This window comes from Neofelis nebulosa, chromosome 2, assembly GCF_028018385.1.
Source record: "Neofelis nebulosa isolate mNeoNeb1 chromosome 2, mNeoNeb1.pri, whole genome shotgun sequence".
NCBI lineage: Eukaryota > Metazoa > Chordata > Mammalia > Carnivora > Felidae > Neofelis > Neofelis nebulosa.
The window spans coordinates 28,739,274-28,756,435 of NC_080783.1; the positions used below are offsets into that span (position 1 = coordinate 28,739,274).

General features: G+C 44.4%; 1 protein-coding gene across 1 annotated transcript in view; it reads right to left on the reverse strand.

Moving 5' to 3' along the window:
* Positions 1-17,162, reverse strand: part of LOC131490269 (splicing factor, proline- and glutamine-rich-like) — a 29,511-nt gene that overhangs the window by 10,354 nt on the left and 1,995 nt on the right. The window lies entirely within an intron of this gene.

Below are 17,162 nucleotides of genomic sequence, written 5' to 3' on the forward strand. Positions count from 1 at the left end.
CTCTCATCTTTGGCTTTAGAGAGTTTGTCTATGATGTATTTCTGTGTGGATCTCTTTGGGTTGATCCCATTTAGAGTCTGTTGAGTTTCTAGGATGTGCAGATTAATCTTTTCCATCAAATTTAGGAAATGTGAGCCATTATTTCAAGTATTCTTGCTGCTTCTTTTTTCTCTGTCTCCTTGTGGACTCCCATTATACATGTGCTGGTTAATTTCCATTTCCATGTTAAATTTTTTTCATGCAGGTATAAATACTCCTATAGGTATATCCCTATAGATAAAATTGCTAGGTTATGGCAGTGACATTAAGAGTTTTGATAGATACTGCTAAGTGTCTTCTCGAAAGCTTGTCATAAAGGTGCCCTTGTACCAACAATGTCTGAGCAAGCCCATTTCTCTTAGGGACTTTTTATTGATTTTGCTGGAGATTCTTTTTAATATTGGATGAGATACTTATTTTTAGTTGGGCAGTAGTTCCTTACATAGTCTTACTGCCTCTGAGAATCTTCCATCAATGCCATTGTTACCTGCTTGGCTAGTTTCTCCTTGAATCATCCTCAGAAAACATTCATGAAATAGGAAAAATGATGGGCATATTTCCCAATGCTTTGTTGTTCTATTTTGTTTCTCACTAAAAAGAAGTCTGTTCATTCTAAATTACCTCTGTCTCAGATGCTAGGCTAAACTGTGACCCTTCTCTGGGCACTCAAGGCCGTGATGAGACATACAATGTACACACAGTTTTGATAACTGTTTTTTTCCCCAAACCACCTGATGTGAACACTTTACAGTGTCTTCTACGATATAGTTTCTAATGGTTGCGCAGGAATTCATAACTGCAAAACAACAAACAACACTGATTTTGGTCATTTTGTCAGTTTCTGATTTTTGCCTATTATAAATAACACTATAATAATGATCATTAATGATCTTTAGGAGAGCAGAGCCCTATTTTATTTTTTTGTTGTGTGACAGCATCTAGCACAGAGTCTGCCTCAAAAAAGATACCAGTGTGTGTAGAATTAAAAAGTGGAGAAAAAAAATAAGCTTTTATGTATTTAAACCTTTATTTATACAAAGTTGATTATTTTCTTCAAAAAGTGCCTAGAGGAGAAATTGATGGTTAGGGAGATCTGTGTATTTTTCAAACTCTTGGTCAGTATTTTCAAATTGCCAACAGAAAGTTTTCGCCCATTTACGTACCCACCAGGCGTGCATGGGATTGCCTGTTTATGCACCCTGGCCGACTACTGATTTGTTGAAATCTATGTATTTGATGGTTGAAGAACAGGGTATTCTTACTAGTTTTAATGCACATTTCTTGTAGGACAAGTGATGTTGAACTTTTTAAATGTCTTTTATTATTTGCTCCTTTGACCAGCAAAATGTATTGCTTGGGAAGGAGGGCTGGTCTCTCTCAGGGTCCTGGGGGCCACAGCCCAGGCTACTCAGGTAACCAAAGGGCAGTTCTGTGACTCACAATCCACCTGCTTCTCAGGCAGTTTCACCGGGTATCATCCTCAGTGGGAAAAAGAAAAGCAGGGAGATGTCCAATTGTACCTTGCTTCTGGCAGTTTCACCTCTCCCTGCACCGTGACCCAGGCAATTTGAGTTTATTTTTTGGATCTTAGGAATCCAGGGGCAAGCTTTTGTCACCATCTCCTCTGATACTCACCTTCCTCTAGGCAGAGAGGCCCCAAGATTTTTTGGTTTTGCACCTATGTTGGCAATTTTCAAGCATATTTTTCCAGCTTACATCTACTAACAAAATCTATGCATTATAATACCCATGAATTAAGTACATATACACCTATTACATGAAACTCGAAATTTTAAAGGGTGAGATTAAAAAGACATAGAGAACTGGCAGTTCCAATGTTCCTTCTTGCTTCTCAGTGATACTGTCTTTTGGGCTCTGCACGTTAGAATGCAGCCCTCTAGGGTACTTGCAGGAAAGTGGGTTGTCTCCTGTCTGAGCAGGTGGACTATTTATACATTTCTTAGGCAGCTAGACCTCCTCTACCGTCGAGCAGCTGGCTGTATAAGTAGGCACTTTCTATGGGGTGCTGTAGATGGGCACTTTTTTTTTTTTTCACGTTTATCCATTTTTGAGTGACAGAGAGAGACAGGGTGTGAGCGGGGAAGGGGCAGAGAGAGAGGGAGACACAGAATCCGAAGCAGGCTCCAGGCTCTGAGCTGTCAGCACAGGACCCAATGTGGGACTCAAACTCATGAACTGTGAGATCATGACCTGAGCCAACGTTGGACACTTGACCAACTGAGCCACCCAGGCACTCCTAGACGGGCACTTTAAACTACTGTTCAGTAAAATGAATGCTGTGCCCTCTGATGCAAACTTTCTATGAGGGCCAAGTCCAGAGAAGCCGGACTACCAGAAGCCTTTCTCGCTCTACTTATTCTCTGCTATCTAGCAATCAGTGGCTAATCTGCTTGTTCAAAGACTGCCTTGACATTTGAGTAAAGGAAAGTGAAGCAGAAGCACCATGAGGACCCACCCTTTTTGGTTAAATTTTGCATCAGAATGATCCAAGTGAGTGAAGTATTTATTGTGCAAACATGTGAAGTCTCTGTACAGAGAAGGAATGAGAAAGTCAGGCCCAGGGCCTGCTGATGCCACCCTGAAGGGCCATGCGGTATCTGAAAGGGCAAGGGTCTTTGGAGCCAGACAACTGGATTGGAACTAGCTTTGGATCGCAAGCCTGCCGTATGCTGGCAATATAACTTTTGATATTGAGGTTTTTATTGAGGGGAGAAATCATCTCATCTTAGCAACATCATGAAGGTCAAACAAGAGGATGCCTGTCACCCATTCAGCATGTGGTAGCTGCTCAATACATAGTTGTTCATTCCCTCTTCACCCTCATTGGGCCATGGAAATTTCTTTCATGCCTGCAACATGCCCTAACTTCAGGGTTTGCTTCGTTTTTCTTTCAGCATTAATGACGTAACTCATTTCTCAGAGTTGCTTTAGCTACCTAAAAAATGCCCTTAATGTGAAACTCCTATTAAATTTTTTTTTTAATGTTCACTTATTTTTGAGAGAGAGAAAGAGACAGAGCACAAGCAGGGGAGGGGCAGAGAGAGAGGGAGACACAGAATCTGAAATAGGCTCCAGGCTCTGAGCTGTCGGCACAGAGCCCGACGTGGGGCTCGAACCCACAACCATGAGATCATGACCTGAGCTGAAGTCGGATGCTTAACCAACTGAGCCACCCAGGCACCCCCGGAACTTCTATTTTAAAAGTCTGTGCTCCATTTGATCATGTCTATGTCTGTAATACAATCAAGTGGGTTTCTTTCTTTTTTTAATGTTTATTTATCTTGAGAGAAAGAGCACAAGCAGGGGAGGGGCAAAGAGAGAGAGGGAGAGAGAGAATACCAGGCAGGCTCCTCTCGGTCAGTGCAGAGCCTGACCTGGGGGCTTGATCCCAGGAACCATGAGATCGTGACCTGAGCCGAAAGCAAGAGTCAGATGCTCAACTGACTGAGCCACTGAGGCGCCCCCCACAGGGGTTTATCTCTGATGAAGTTAGTGGCCTCAGGCACTTCCATAATATGACTGGCATCAGAACTATTTTTGGCATCAGAAGCTGTTCTTTGTTTGTTTGTTCAATTACAGGCAACTCTAGTGTTCTACAAATTCACATATACTGCAAAATGCACACTCACACCCACTGAAAAAACCTGTTTTAGGAGAAAACTTCTCCATCCAGCTTTCTGTTCGGCTTTCCATTGCTCCTTATTCCGTTCTGTAAATACAGGTTTATATTTAGCCCTTTTTTTGATTCCCCATATGTTCCTTCTAAAAACATTCCCTGTTAAGGGATTTTCCCTAGTTGATCTCTTGGAGAACCACTGAGTGAACACGACCCTGTGTAGGTATGACTGAGGTTTGCATGCTGGCGGCCTCACAAATAAACCAAGAGTCAAGGAAGCCCCGACAACAAAATCGTGCCCCATAGCTCTCTCTCTTTTGTGGAAAACTTGCTGCTGATGGAGCAGAGGGTCAAACACCGTGTGTGTGGAGGCCGATTTCATGCCCTTTTCCCCGTGTCTCTTCTGTGGGGAGTGGGCAGCCAGAGGGTGGGAAAGGTCAGGTCACAGCATCACAGACCCCAGGTAGCCAGCATATCAGCAGGGAGAGGCCACGGCCAGCAGCAGGGCAGGCTGCAGTTCCCAGCCCTGTCAGGGCTCTGACTCCAGCCCTGCAGCTCTCTGAAGGCCCTGCCTTGGCCACCTCGCTGGCCTCAGCCTGCCCCTGCACTTGGGGAAGCAGCTTACTCTTGGCCAAAAGGACAGGCAGGGAGAGGGAAAGGGCTTTGGAGCCGTTGACACTGGCCCTGGAATCCCTCCACTGGCCCCATCGAATCAATCACTCGGGGCCTCGGTTTCTTCATCTCTCAAGGGGTTAACGTTACATACTTGGCACGGTTGGGAATGTGTGTGGCTCTTACCGGCACTCAATGAACAAGCTTACGCCTCCGTGACTGGCCCCCAGACTCTACTGGTGGCCAGTCTATGTTGGGGCTCTCTCTTGTTTTCCTGCAAGTTTAGTGCCTATATCATAACGTACATCTTGGATTCCCTTTCAGTTCTTTGTCTTTTTATTCTATTGTTCTTGTTTTCAATGCCCTTTATTCCAGTTGATTTACCCCAGTAGATGGATGGTGAGTGCTGCTTCTTTCTTTCCAGAAACTTTGTTTCCATGGTTGCTGAAGGTTGCCACATTTACTTACCTTGATCTAAGGGCCCCTTGAAGAAAATCACCACAAGCATGGGAGCACATCCCGAGTTCTATGCTTAGCTTGTCAAGACAAGGAAACTTCCTCCAGCCTTCATCAGCCCCAGTGCCTTTGAGGGCCAGGTCAGTGAGGAGTGCTCCCTCCCTCCTCTGGCAGTTCCCTGACTGCCATGCTCTCTGCCCTCAGACACGCTCTGCGAAGACAAAACTCCTGACATGTGGATCGGTTCTGTCCCTTTTCTCCTGGGGGGCGGGCGTGCACGCAGAACCTCAGCTCTCTGTGGCTGCTCCGTGCTGTAAGAATGACGTGGGAGGCCTGTCCTGATCCAGCGACCCCTGAACGCAGCCAGCTGAGTCAGCTTGGTTTTGCCTGACATAAGCCATGCCTTCCAACTGCTTCGTTCTCAGTAAATAAAGGAGACGTTTTTTGCTTCCAGTTTTATATACTGTCTTATTTCTCAGCTTGTTCAGGACCCAAGGAACAGCAGAGATGGTATTTATTGGGGTCCCTTCACAAACCCCAACAGTATTGTCAGTGAATGAAGGCAGCTAAGGGCAAAGCAATAAGGAATGGGGATGGGGGGGGTTATTGCGGCAAACTGAAGAGACAGCATACCATCCAGTGAGGGCAGGGCCAGCTCAGCTCTAGCTTGTCGCTATCTTGGGCATTTGGACCCACTTTGGCCAGATATTTCAAAGTTTTTAAAGAAAGCCCGAGACCCTGATTTTTACCTGATACCTCCCTACTCTTTTTTTTTTTTTTTTTTTTTTTTTTTTAACATTTTTTATTTATTTTTGGGACAGAGAGAGACAGAGCATGAACGGGGGAGGGGCAGAGAGAGAGGGAGACACAGAATCGGAAACAGGCTCCAGGCTCCGAGCCATCGGCCCAGAGCCTGACGCGGGGCTCGAACTCACGGACCGCGAGATCGTGACCTGGCTGAAGTCGGACGCTTAACCGACTGCGCCACCCAGGCGCCCCTATACCTCCCTACTCTTAAATGTTGACAATAAAACTAAAAAAACAAAACACCATGGTGTCGGAGATACAAAAGGCCTCTGTAGGCCAAAGCTGTCTGAAGGTTGTGGACAGCTGCCTGCGTCCTGCCCTGGACCCTCAGGGCCCCATCCTCTCTGGTCACGTGTGCACGTGACTCTACCTCCATCATCCCACCTGGAAAACATCCTTATACCCATCAGGAAACTCCAAATGCCCTGCGTCTTCTGAGGAGGGGCGCTGCTGTGAGTTATTTACATGAGAGAGGGAGGGCAGAGAGAGAGAGAGAGAGAGAGAGAGAGAGAGAGAGAGAGAGAGAATCCCAAGTAGGTTCTGAGCTGCGGGCACAGAGCCCAACTCGGGGCTCAAACTCATGAAACTGTGAGATCATGACCTGAGCGGAAGCCAAAAGTCATCTGCTTAACGGATTGAACCACCCAGGTGCCCCGATGACCTCTTTTGATAGCATGTAAAATGTATCCACTTTGATGGTTACACATAAATTAACAAGCACAGGCAAATGAAAGGCCAATGGTTCCATCTCTTTCCCCAGAATCATCAAAAGATAAAGTTAACAGTTCCTTACCCAAACGGCACCACCCCATGGGTATTGCTGAACCCCAGGCTGTTAAAACACGTGTAAAAAATGAAAGCTGTTACAAACTCTTAGGCACCGTTGACTCAGAAGTGTCTAATAAGTGGAATCTGAACTAAACACCTTTGAAGTAAGGTGGGCAGTAATGTGGTATGATGGTTCTGGTTCTGAATCGTAACATTCATTCGTTCGTTCATTCATTCAACAGATATTTACTCAGCAGTTCTTTCAATACCATAGCTGTGTTTTCGAAACCCACCGGGAGGCAACACTGAAAACTTCTCCCCAAGTTGCTGCCTCCATTGTGCTGAAGAAGGAGAACATGGGGCTCATGGGCCAAAAGGCTGTGAACAGGTGTTCCTTCCCTGGAAGAATGAAAAACCCACACGTTGCTATTATGTTACACATTCCCTCAGAGCACAATGCTGGGTGGCTCCCCTCTGCTATGCAGCAGTGAGGCCCTATGAAAACTTGGACACGGAGAAGCTACAGAACTTGAGAAGGACGGTGGTGAATGTGGTAATGCCAGGACTATATACGCTTATCTTTTACTGACACCAACCCGATCTTTATTCCTTAGGCTTCGTGCATGTGCTTAAGACTGTCACTGTTTGAGTGTAGATGAGTGTCATCCAGGGCAGCCAGCCTCACCCCGCGGTGTCACGCAGGGCTCTGTGGCTCCCACAGAGGGGCTGGGTAGATGATGCAGAGACATTACTCCCACCTGCTGCGAGCCGTTAGTGGGGTTTGGGGACCACAAAGGTTTCAGTGGGACTTAGTCTTCACAGTGGTCTCATGCCATGTCCCCCTTGATTGAGGCTGGTCTCTGGAAAGTTTCTCCCCTTGGTTGGGGATGGGGGTCAGGGTGTGGGGGTGAGGGAGGCTTTTGCATTTTCTGTTCCGTGGCTGGGAATGCCTCCCTGCCCCCACCTTTAGGGAGCCTTTTCCTTCAAATCTTCTACTCTCTGAAGCTTCTAATCTTTTATTTTATTTATTTATTTATCTATTTATTTATTTATTTATCTATCTATCTATTTATTTATTTATTTTAACATTTATTTATTTTTGGGAAGAGAGAGACAGAGAATGAGTGGAGGAGGAGGAGAGAGAGAGGGAGACACAGAATCTGAAACAGGCTCCAGGCTCTGAGCTGTCAGCACAGAGCCCGACGTGGGGCTCAAACTCATGGACCACGAGATCATGACCTGAGCCGAAGTCGGACGCTTAACCGACTGAGCCACCCAGGCACCCCAACTAATCTTTTAAACTTCCATTGAAATGTCACCCCCTTAGAGTCCTCTCCTTCCACTCACATGGCCGGTCCTTGTGCATTAGTGAAGAGAGGCCAGGCAACAAACATTGCAATGGTGAGTAAACTCCAAAATTTCAGTGGTTTACCACAACAAAGGTTTATTTCTTGCTCACGTCACAATCCAGGGACTCAGAAATCCAGCTCCTCCAGTTTGTCTGCCTCTGAGGGTGTGAAATGGGCAAGAGAGGGCTCTGGGGTGAGGGACGTGACATGGCCTTCATCCTAGTGGCCACAGCCCAGCTACACGGCCCCAAGTTACCTGGGAGGGGGCTGGGAAAGCCCTTCCCTTACAGAGATTATTTCAATTAATCCTCACAGCAAGCCTCTGAGGTCAATGGGAATAGCCTGTTCATTTTATAGACAGGATACTGAGGTTGAGATGCTACATGACCCCCTCAAGGCCATGCAGCTAAGTGGCAGACCTGGGGTTAGAACCCAGGACACCAGCTTCCAGAGTCCCCTCAGACACAAACTCTTGTGTTGCCTATGTTGCTTCCATGTTAAAGAGAACAGGAAAATTGATAACATATCTAGTGTGTGTATATATATATATATATATACATATATATATTCAGTGTTAGAAGCTCAGAGTTTTACAAGTATTCTTGTTATTTATTCCTTAAAAGCAGTAGTTTGGACAAAAAACACAGTTTTGCTATGCAGATGTAGGAATGGTTTAGATGAATGGTTCTCAAAGTCTGGCCTTCAGCTCCTGGGGAATCCTGAGACCTTTCTAGAGAATCCATAAGATCAAGACTATTTTCATAATAATACTAAGATGTTTGGTATTTTTCTCATTCTCTCAAGAGTATACTATGGAGTCTTCCAGAAGTGCTCTACACACGATGATGTCATTGCTGTGATGCTAATGTGTAACAGAAGTCAAATTGTTACCTTAAAATGAATTAACAATATAATTTACTGTGTTGGGTTTTTTTTTTTAATTTTTTGTAATGGTTACTTATTTTTGAGAGAGAGAGAGAGAGAGAGAGGTAGAGAGTGAGGGAGACACAGAAGCTGAAGCAGGTTCCAGGCTCTGAGCTGTCAGCACAGAACCCGACACGGGGCTCAAACCCACGAACCGTGAGATCACGACCCGAACTGAAGTCGGACGCCTAACTGACTGAGCCACCCAGGAGCCCCACTGTGTTAAGTTTTAATTTCTTAAAACTTAAAATTTCTAATATGATAAATATCAGTAGATAGAACCCATACAAAGAAAAGTTCTTTGGGGTCCTTAATAATTTTAAAGAGCATAAAGGATCTCGAGACCAAAATGTTTGAGAAGTGCTACTGGGTTAGAAGTTAAAGGCAATGTGTTTTCTGATAACACTTTAAACTCTAGTGTATAGCAATTAAGAGTCTCAGATTAAAAAATGTCTTTTGAGGGGCACCTGGGTGGCTCAGTCTGTTAAGCATCTGACTTTGGCTGAGGTCATAATCTCGCAGTTTGTGGGTTCGAAGCCCGCATCAGGCTCTGTGCTGACAGCTGGGAGCCTGAAGCCTGCTTCAGATCTGTGTCTCCTTCTCTCTCTGCCTCTCCCCGGCTCACGCTCTTTCTCTGTCTCTCAAAAATAAATAAATGTTAAAAAAAAATCTTTTGAAAATGTCTATGTCTCAATTTATCTTTCTACTCTTTTAAAAAATTTTTTACTTTTTTATTTTAGAGACAGAGTGTGCACACATCAGGGAAGGGCATAGGGAGACAGGGAGAGAATCTCAAACAGGCTTCCTGCTCAGCGAGGAGCCCAATGCGGACTCCATCCCATGACCCTGGGATCATGACCTGAGCCAAAATCAAGAGTTGGACACTCAACTGACTGTATTACCCAGGCGCCCCTCAATTTCTTTATCTTTAAAATGAGGTTATAGTACAACTATAATACTAATCTATATTACGTTAAATAAAAGATTAACCCAAAACCTTCATCATAGTAGCTTGGATTAGAATCAAGCATTCTAAAAACTACGGAGAGGAACATTAACAATAAATTTAAAGAAATTTCTTCAACTTTCTGTTCCTTTTCTCAACTCCATGCTTTCTCAAGAATAGTAGAAAAATGTGTCCAATTTGCTTTCACAACATTCAGTCCCTGAAGGCTTATACTTTTTGGAGATTAGTAGTCTAACCAATTTGTCTTGGCCCACATTAGTGAAAAAAATCACCACAGGTGAAATTTCACGGTAACAAAATTCATTTTAACTGCATACTGTGTAGACAGCTCTTGAACTTGGGTGATGGCTTGGTGTTGTCTCATGCTGCTCTCATTATGGCAAATTTCAGTTTAAATAAATCAAGTGGCCACTCTCTTCCTGTTCACTGCAGTGGCTATACAATGCCACAATGGCTTGATATTTATAGTCCATTTTACCTTCACATAGAGGGTTACCCATGTGAGCAGATCATTCACTGTAATAGAATCCAATGTCAAAAGAACTTGATATTTATAATCCCTGTTGCTTTAACAGAAGGGGAACACAGAGTAGCCCATTTACAAAATGACAGATAAGACCTGCCTAAGCGCACAATAATGTTTTGATTTAAGGCTGTTAACAGAGTGGATTTATTTAAAGTGTTCTTGTTTTTGGAAATTTTAAGATTCTAAATGAGAAACGGAAAAGAGTAAACCAGAATAGTCAAATACTGCTGAGTTAATAATAGATGGTCTTATTAAGAGATTACTATATGCAGGGGTGCCTGCGTGGCTCAGTCGGCTAAGCGTCTGACTTTGGCTCAGGTCATGATCTCACAGTTCGTGGGTTTGAGCCCTGTGTTGGGCTCTGTGCTGACAGCTCGGAGCCTGGAGCCTGCTTCAGATTCTGTGTCTCCCTCTCTCTCTGCCCCTCCCCCACTCACACTCTCTCTCAAAAATGAATAAACATTAAAAAAACTTTTTAAAAAAGATTACATGCAGGTATTGTATGTGGTGATTGACGTTTTAGCTCACTGACCACCCCTCCTCCAAACAGTCCAATGATGTGGGCATTACTATTATTCTACTTTCACAAAAGGAAGGAAACAGATCTTTGCAGGATTTCAACTCAGACACTATGATCCAATAACCCACATTCTCAACCACTATCCTATTCCAGTTTCCACTACAAAATGGTGAGTTTTAGTCAAATCCAGAGTTAAAAAAACATTTTTTGTTGAATTTTTGTCCTCATTTGTTCTTGCTGCTTTGGCTGTTATGGGTTGAATGGTGTCCTCTCAAAAGATATGCTGAAGCCTTAACACCCAGGACCTGTGAATGTGACCTTATTTGGAAATGGGGTCTTTGCAGATTTACTTAAAGATGAGGTCGTACTGCATTAGGGTGAGCTCTAAATCCAATGACTGGTGTCCTTATAAAGACTGGGAGAGTTGGAGACAGAGCCCCAGGGCGAAGACGGCCACACGAAGATGGAGGCAGAGGCCTGGGGTACACTGCCACGAGGCAAGGAAGGCCACGGGCCACAAGAAGCTGGAAGAGGCAAGGATGATTCTTCCCAGAGAGCCTTTGGAGGGGCTATGGCTGGCCTACACCTTGATTTCAGACTCAGCCTCCAGAACTGGGAGGCTGTGTTTTGTAAGTTACCCAGTTAGTGGTCCCTTATTATGTCACCTCTCGGCAACTAATACACTGACTTCATGGGCTGGAGGCCCAGCTGAACCTAAGACCCTAAGACTGAGGTCTCAACTGCAGTCCTGTGCCCAGCACAGAGTAGATGCTCCCTGGAGAGATCCCCTTCAAACCAACAGATGACAGGACCAAACTGAGCTAATAATTTGGTTTGAGTTCTAAAACTATTTTGAAGGTCTAGTTTTATAGTGAGATCATGGAGAATATTAAAAAAAGAGAGAGAGAGAGAGAGATACTGCCTTAAATATTTTCTGGAACAAGGCAGAGTATAAAGGAAAACAAATGAGGTCTTTGAATTTTGATGCAGTGAACTTGTAGGTAATGGAGAGCCGCTAAAATGCATAGCTATAAAGATCATGTGCGGGCCGAGTGATGGCAGTGGGCTTCTAGAAGGAGAGGTGGCAGGGTCATCCAGTAAGACAGGGCACTGACCCATGGGGTGGCGGGGTGCTGGCTGGGAAGTCAGGCCTCAGGCAGGCAGCCAAGCAGTACTCCAGTGTGTGTGTGTGTGTGTGTGTGTGTGTGTGTGTGTGTGTGTGTGTTTTGTTTGTTTTTAATTAATTAATTTTTGAGAGAGAGAGAGAGAGAGGAGAGAGAGTGTGCATGCAAGCAGGGGAGGGCAGAGAGAGAGGGAGACACAGAATCCAAAGCAGGCTCCAGGCTCTGAGCTGTCAACACAGAACCGGACAGGGGCTCGAACTCACCAATAGTGAGATCATGACCTAAGCCAAAGTTGGAGCCACCCAGGTGCCCCCCAACCTCCCAACTCTTGCACTGCACTGAGGTGGAGGTGGCACTTTTGGTATAGGGAGGGGCCACCTCTTCCTCCTAGAATGGGCAGAAAGAGGTCTCCGGAGATCATGCTTCCATTCCACCAACATTTATCAAAGTCTGTGCTAACTCTGGTCATCTGTTGACAGTGAGTGTGGAGAGGAGACTTTTGTCTTTCAAACACATGTTCATCTGCTAGGATCATTGTCTGTTGTTTGGCAAGTACGACAGTAAGCTAGCTATGGCTAAATTATACACCGGGATCTTATAGAATGTTTACATTCGGTCTACTTTGCACTTTCTAAAAACAAACAACAGAAAACATTCTACTCATCATGACTCTTGTGTGCATCAGGCACTCAAGCCAGCTTAAGCAAGAGAAGGGAATGTATCTTCAGGTTACACTTGTGGCCCATGGGCCCTGGGAACCCAGGTGCAGCCAGGAAAGGCTGTGGACAGGAGAGCCCCCAGCTGCTCTCTGCAACCCCATACACACTCCACACACACCATGCTGATGGACTTTACATCTCCTTTGTTCAAGGGTCCAGCCCAGACTGAATGCATCAGGATTGTTTTGCTTCTGCAAGGGGACAAAAGAAAGCAGTTCAACCTGGCTTAAGCTAATTAGGGAATTGAACAGCTCAAATAACTGAAAATTCCCAGCCAGCTGGATCCTGGTGGTCACAGGGCACTGTAAGAGGCAGCCCCCCCCCCCTCCTCTGCTGGCTCAGCCCTCTTGGGACCAGGTGACCAACAGGACCTCCAGACTTTATATCCTTTGCCAACACTCTGCTTTTTGGAGAGTCCCAGCAGGTCTCAGGAACCGCTGTAGGTAAGCCTAGCTTTGGTCACATGCCCGCCTTTGGACCACCCCCAGGCAGGTGGAAGGAAATGCTCATTGCCTAGGCCTGGAGCCAGGGCCAAGGTCAGCCCTACCCCAAACATATTAAGAGCAAATGCTACATGAAGTTGACTGTTGGGTATGGTACTTTAGATAAGTTAAATTGTTTTAAACTCAGCATCATGTCTGTTTACTAATTGAATCGGCACTTTATCCCCTTTTATAGGTGGGGAAATTGAGGCACTTATGAATGCGTCTTAGTCAAGGCCTCAGAGTTGTAAGCTGCAAGAGCTGGGGTTTGACCTAGACTCCCAGGCCACAAAGGCCGGGCTCTTGACCACTAGCAGAAGGGATCTGCTACCAGCCAAATGGGACATGGATGCTGGGCTGATCACAATAACAGATGTCCAATAGCCATTCTGATTTCTCGCTCTGTGGAGAGAACTACGTCCCCAGCCTGCTGGCCCAGGGTTATATCATGTTGTACCAAGGTGGCTGCTTCTGCTATGACCTAGTACATGGACTAGTTCCAAAAAACAGAAGGGACAATACAATAAGCACCCTTCCATCATTATTCTCTGGGGAGGTGGTCGAGAAAAGGCAATTTGATCATGGGGATAAAAATAAAAAGCTATCAACCCTAGGCCTCTGGGTGTAGTTATTTATATTTTATCCTATCCAAAGTTTTGTCTCCTACAAGGGGGTGCGTGGGCATGAAGAGGCCAACAGTCTAAAGGTGCATAGGGAACCCACTGGGCTGGAGGAGACGCCCAAACACGTTCCCTTTTCAGTTGTCTGGGTCCAGGAGGGGACCCAGAAAAGAAGCCCAGTTCCCCTTGCTGTTAGGAAAAAGCACAATCATTTACAGATTGTTACGTTATGGTTGAACTGCACTTTGAAATTTGGATCATGGAGAAAGTGAATCCATTTTTTGCATATCCCCAGCAAGACTGTCAGAAGAACTGTCTTCAGGTCTTAGAATCCCGGATGGATAAAGGTGGTCTGTAGTCTTAGTTGATGCTGCCACTGGGGGCCCAGGAGTCATTATGAGCTAGGCAGAGCTCCAAAACAAGATCTACTTTACTGGAAAGCTAAACTACGCCACCCACTCAAAACTTCTACCTAATGCTTGAAATTTCCATCTCTTTCACACCTGTGTTCTGTCAGCTTCTGCTACTCGGTGTACTGAGAAAGAGTGAAGGGCAGCTTCTAGATAAACTGTAAGTAAATACAATCAGACAAACGTCCTAAGTGAGTGGAGTGCTGGAGAGGTTGTGAAGGTTTTGTTTTGTAAAGCCTTTGGTGTGATTTGAGAATCAACAGCAGAGAGGAGGGAGAAGGAAGGAAGGAGGGGCCAGGCTTTATGCAAGAGGAGCCTGGGGTCTAGGGAGCTTTAGGAGTTACTTGTCACCCCAATTAAAGTACTAGAGGCAGAATTTACATTTTCACCATCTTTCTTGTGCCCCATCCTGGTTCCCCACAGGAAAGGGACAAAGAGAGAGAAGAAGAAAATGAGACGAGAGGAAAGCTGAGAGGCAGTAGCAGCACAGAGACGTAGAGGAGGTAAGAGAGAAAGGAGACCCCAGGAGAGGGAAAAGGAGAGGGAGAGAAGCCCAGACAAGAAAAAATAATATTGAAGGAGAAGGCAGTTGGAGGACTGCCTCCCTGACTTCAGACTTACTATAAGCTGCAATAATCAAGACAACTGGTGAAAGAACAGACCAACAGATTAGTGGAATGGAGAGCCCACAAACAGACCTACATAAATATAATCAACTGATCTTGGACAAAGATCTTGGAAAAGACAATACAATGAAGAAAAGACAGTCTCTTCAACAAATGGTGCTGGAACAACTGGACATCCACATGCAAAAACATGAGTCTAGACACAGACCTTGCACCCTGCATAAAAATTAACTGAAAATGGACCACAAACCTAAATTAAAATGCAAAGCAATAAAACTACAAGATACCACAGCAGAAAATGCAGATAACCTTGGGTTTGGCGATGCCTTTTTAGATGCAATGCCAAAGGCAATATCCATGAAAGTAAGAATTGGTAAGGTGGACTTATTACAACAAAAATTTCTGCTCTGCAAAAGACACTGTCAAGAGAATTAAAAGACCAGCCACAGACTTGGAGAAAATATTTGCAAAAGACATATCTGACAGAAGATTGTTATCCAAAATATACAAAGAACTCTTAAAACTCAACATTAAGCAAATAATCAGATTAAAAATGGAGGGCGCCTGGGTGGCTCAGGCAGTTAAGCATCTGACTTCAGCTCTGGTCACGATCTCACGGTTCATGGGTTCAGCCCCACATTGGGCTCTGTGCTAACAGCTCAGAGCCTGGAGCCTGCTTCAGATTCTGTTTCTCCCTCTCTCTCTCTGCCCCTCCCCCCCTCAAAAAGATGAATAAACATTAAAAAATTAAAAAAAAAAAAGGGCCAAACAACAGGTACATGAAAAGATGCTCGGCATCACTACTCATCAGGGAAATGCAAATCAAAAGCATTCTGAGATATCACCACACATCTGTTAGAGTGGCAACTACCAAAAAGACAAGTGATAACAAGTGTTGGAGAGGATGTGGAGAAAAGGGAACCTTAGTGCACTGTTGGTGGGAATATAATTTGGTACAACCACTACGGAAAACAATATGAACAGTGTGGAAAGCTCCTCAAAAAGTTAAACACAGAGCTACCTATGATCCGGTAATCCCGCTTCTGCGTTTATATCTGAAGGAAACAAAATCGCTATCTTGAAAAGATACCTGCACCCTCATTATTTACAGCATTGCAAATATTACTTATTGCAGCATCATTTACAATGTCTGAGACATGGAAACCTAGTTCTGTTGACAGACGAATGAATAAAGAAAACGTGGTGTATGGTGTGACATATATATCATAGAATATATATCATATGTATTAGAATATTATTCATCCATAAAAAAGAAGGAAATCCTGCTATTGGCAACAACACGGTTGGGTCTTGAGGGCCCTATGCTAAGTGATGGAAGCTAGACTAACACTCTATAATATGACTTATATGTGGTATCTATTTTTAAAAAAGCCAAACTCATAGAAACACAGAGTGGAATGATGGTTGCCAGGAGCTGGGGGCGGGGGAAACGAGGAGATGCTGTTCAGAGGGTACAAAGTTATAGGATGGATAAAGTCTAGGCATCTAATATTCAGCATGGTGATTACAGTTAACAATACTGTATCATGTACTGGATAGTTGCTAAGACAGTAAATCTTAAATGCTCTCACCACACACGTGCACAAAATTATAACTATGTGAGATGGTGGATGTGTTAACTAACCTTACTGTAGTCATCATTTTGCAGTATATACATGTATCAAATCATCACCCTGTGTACCTTCAACTTAAATATGTCAATGATATCTCAAAAAAGCTGGAAAATAAATAAGATAGGATAAAGAAAAAAGTGGGTCAGAGACTTAGCAGACACTTCATTAAAGAAGATACACAGTGGCAAATAAGCATATGAAAAGATGCTCCACAACCGTAGGTCATTAGGGGATTGCAAATTACGACAACTACAACACACCCACCAGAATGGCTAAAATTCACAACATTGACAACGCCTGAATGCTGACAAGGATGTGGGGCAACAGGAACTCCAGGAACTGTCATTCGTTGCCAGTGGGAATGCAAAATGGTACGACCAGTTGGGAAGTCTGGTGGCTTCTTATAAAACTCAACATTCCTTTACCATAAGATCCAGTAATTGCACTCTTTTGTATGGACCCATGGGAGTTGAGTAAAAAGATCAGGGGTTATGGAGGAGGGAGGGAGATAAATGGATGGAGCACGGGTTTTTTTAGGGAAGTGACACTTCTCTACATGATGCTATAATGGTGGATATATGCCATCATAGATTTGTCCAAACTCATAAAATGCTCAATACCAAGAACGAACCCTAAGATAAACTATGGACTTTGGGTGATAGTGATGTGTCAATGGAGGTTAATGAATTGTAAAAATGTCCCACTTTGCTAGGGGATATTGATAATGGGGGGAGGCTCTGCATGTGCTGGGGCTGGGAGTGAATGGGAAATCTGCACCTTCTTTCCAATTTTGTTGTGAACTTAAGACTGCTTCAAAAATAAATGCTCTTACAGAAAAATTTTTTTAAATAAAAATAAACTGAGCAAAGAAAAAAAAAGTTGGTAAAAGACCTTCACTGCTGATCTTGGAAGTTCACTGAAGTCCGCTTTGCAGCCCCAGCC